The sequence below is a fragment of the Erithacus rubecula genome (assembly GCF_903797595.1).
Source record: "Erithacus rubecula genome assembly, contig: scaffold_139_arrow_ctg1, whole genome shotgun sequence".
NCBI classification, from domain to species: Eukaryota; Metazoa; Chordata; class Aves; order Passeriformes; family Muscicapidae; genus Erithacus; species Erithacus rubecula.
Genome location: NW_027636156.1, coordinates 306,483 through 310,133, shown reverse-complemented (window position 1 = coordinate 310,133; position 3,651 = coordinate 306,483).

Sequence of the window (3,651 nt, the reverse complement as noted above, 5' to 3'; positions counted from 1 at the left end):
CGCCCTGGAGCCGGGTTGACCTGGTGTCCGCCGCCCTCCGCGTTGCGAGGCAGACCCGTTGTTCCTCGCGACCGGCCGCCTCGACTCGGCGGCGCCCTCCCTGGCGGCACGCCGGCCCCGGAGCCGGGTCGACCCGTCGTCCGCCGCTATCCCCAGAGAGACCAAGACTTGTTGTCTCGAAGCAGGGTAGACCGGATGTCCGCCGCCGGCCCTGGAGCAAAGTAGACATGTTGTTCCGGAGCAGGGTAGACCTGGTGTTCGCCTCCGGCCCCGGAGCGCAGTAGATCCGTTGCGCCCGCGACTGGCCGACTCGACTCGGCGGCGCCATCCTCGGCAGCACGCCGGACCCGGAGCCGGGTAGACCTGATGTCCGCCGCAGACCCTGGAGCAAGGTAGACCCGTTTCCCCCGCGATCGGCGGCCTCCACTCGGCGGCGCACTTTTTGGCGGCACGCCCACCCTGGAGCCGGCTCAAACCGGTGTTTGCCGCCCTCCCCGTTGCGAGGCCGACCCGTTGCCCAGCGACCGGCCGCCTCGACTCGGCAGCGCCCTCCCCGGCGGCACGCCGGCCCAGGAGCTGGGTAGACCCTGTGTCCACCGCCCTCCCCGGAGCGAGGTAGACCTGTTTTCCTGGAGCCGGGTTGACCTGGTGTCCGCCACCGGCCGTGGAGCAAGGTAGACCCTTTGAACTCGCGAACGGCCGCCTCGACTCGGCGGCGCCCTCACTGGCGGCACGCCGACCCCGGAGCAGGGTAGACCTGATGTCCGCCGCTGGCCCTGGAGTATAGAAGACATGTTGTTCCAGAGCAGGGTAGACCTGGTGTCCGCTGCCGGCCCCGGAGCGTAGTAGATCCGTTCTGCCCGCCACCGGCCGCCTCGACTCAGCGGCGCCCTTCCCGGCAGCACGCCGGTCCCGGAGTCGGGTCGACCCGGTGTCCGCCGCCCTCCCCGGAGCGAGGCAGACCCGTCGCCCCCCGCGACCGGCCACCTCGACACGGCGGCCCCCTCCACGGCAACACGCCGACCCCGGATTCGAGTCGACCTGATGTCCGCCGCCGATCCTGGAGCGAAGTAGACCCGTTGCCCCCGCGACAGGCCACCTCAACTGTGCGACGCCCTCCCCGGCGGCACGCACGCCCCGGAGACGGGCCGACCCAGTGTCTGCCACCCTCCCTGGAACGAAGCAGACCCGTTGCCCGCCGCGAACGACCGCCTCGACTCCGTGGCGCTCTACACGTCAGCACGCCGTCCCCAAAGCCAGGTAGACCAGATGTCCACCGCCCTCCCTGGCGCGACGCAGACCTGTTGTCCCGGAACCGAATAGACCTGGTATCGGCCGCCAGCATCGAAGCGAGGTATACCCGTTGCCCTTGCGACTGGCCGACTCGGCGGCGCCCTCCCCAGCGGCACGCCGGACCCGAAGTCGGTTCGAACGGGTGTCCGCCGCCCTCCCCGTAGCGAGGCAGACCTGTTCTCCCGGAGCCAGGTAGACCTGGTGTCCGCCGCTGACCCTGGAGTGAGGTAGACCAGTTGCCCCCACGAACAGCCGCCTCGAATCTGCGGCACTCTTCCTGGCGGCACGCCCGCCCTTGAGACGGGTCGACCTGGTGTCCGCCGCCCTCCCCGTTGCGAGGCAGACCCGTTGCCCCTTGCGACCGGCCGCCTCGACTCGGCGGCGCCCTGACCGGCGACACGCTGGCCCAGGAGTCGGGTCGACCTTGTGTCCGCCGCCCTCCCCGTTGTGAGGCAGACCCGTTGCCCCTCACGACTGGCCGCCTCGACTCGGCTGCGCCCTCACTGGCGGCACGCCGGCCCCGGCGTCGGGTCTACCCGGTGTCCGCCGCAATCCCCGGAGCGAGGCAGACCCGTTGCCTCCGCGACCGGCCGCCTCGACTTGGCGGTGCCCTCTCCTGCGGCACGCCGGACACTCAGCCGGGATGACCCGATGTTCGCCGCCCTCCCCGGAGCGATGTAGAGCTTTTGTCCCGGAGCAGGGTAGACCTGGTGTCCGCCGCCGGCCCCGGAGCGAGGTAGACCCGTTGCCCTTGCGACCGACAGCCACGACTTGGCGGCGCCCTCCTCGGCGGCACACCCGCCTTGGAGTCGGGTCGACCCGATGTCTGCCGCCCTCCCCGTAGTGAGGCAGACCTTTCGCCACCCGCGACCATTCGCCTCGACTCTGCGGCGCCCTCCCCGGCGGCACGCCTGTCCCGGAGTCGGGTCGACCCGGTGTCCGCCGCCCTCCCCGTTGCAAGGCAGACCCTTTGCCCCAGGGACCGGCTGCCACGACTCGGCGGCACTGTTCCCGGTAGCACGCCGGCCACGGAGCCGGGTCGACCCAGTGTCTGCCGCCCTCGCCGGAGCGAGGCAGACCTGTTGTCGCAGAGCCAGGTAGACCTGGTGTCCACCGCCAGCCCTGGAGCGAGGTAGACCCGTTGACCCCGCGAACGTCTGCCTCGACTCGGCGGCGCCGTTCCCGGCGGCACCTTGGGCCCGCAGGCGGGTCGACCCGGTGTCTGCCGACCTCCCCGGAGCGAGGGAGACCTGTTGTCCCGGAGCCGGGTAGACCTGATGTCCGCCCCCAGCCCAGAAGCGAGGTAGACCTGTTGTTCCGGTTCCGGGTAGACGTGATGTCCACTGCCAGCCTCGAAGCGAGGTAGACCCGTTGCCCTTGCGACCGGCCGCCTCGACTCTGCGTTCCCTCCCCGGCGTCACACCGGCTCCAGGTCGACCGAGGTCGGCCGCACTCCTTGGAGCAATGTAGACCTGTTTCCCGGTGCAGGGTATGCCTGGTGTCCGCCGCCGGCCTTGGAGAGAGGTAGACCTGTTGCCCCCGCGACTCGGCGGCACCCTCCAGAGCGGCAGATCCGCACAGAAGCCGGTCGGCCCGATGTCCGCCGCCCTCCCCAGAGCGATGTAGTCCTGTTGACTTGGAGCAGGGTAGACCTGATGTCCGCTGCCGGACCCGGAGCGAGGTAGACCCGTCGCGCCCCTGCGACCTGCCACCTCAACTCTGCGGCGCCCTCCCCGGCGACACGCCCGCCTCGCAGCCGGGTCGACCCGGTGTCCGTAGCCCTCCCCAAAGCGAGGTAGACCTGTTGTCCCGGAGCCGGGTAAACCTGATGTCCGCCACACTCCCAGGGGATCGGTAGACCGGTTGTCCCGGAGCCGGATACACCTGAAATCCACCGCCCTCCCCGGGGAGAGGTAGACCGGTAGTCCCGGAGCCGGGTAGACCTGGTGTCCACCGCTGGCCCTGGAGCAAGGTAAACTCATTTCCCCTGCGACCGGCTGCCTCGACTCTGCGGAACCCTCTCCGGCGGCACGCACGCCCAAGAGCTGGGTCGACCCGGTGTCCGCCGCCCTCCCAGTAGCAAGGCAAACCCGTCGCACCCGCGACCGTCTGCCTCGACTCTGCGGCGCCCTCCACGGCGGCCCGCCGGCCTTGAAACCGGGTCGACCTTGTGTCTGCCGCCCTCCCCGGAGAGAGGTAGAACTGTTGTCACGGAGCCGGGTAGACCTGATGCCCGCCACCGGCCCCGGAGCGAGGTCAACTCGTTGCCCCCGCGACCGGCCACCTCGACTTGGCGGCGCCCTCCCCGGCGGCACGCCGGCCCTGGAGCCGGGTTGACCCGGTGTCCGCCGCCCTCCC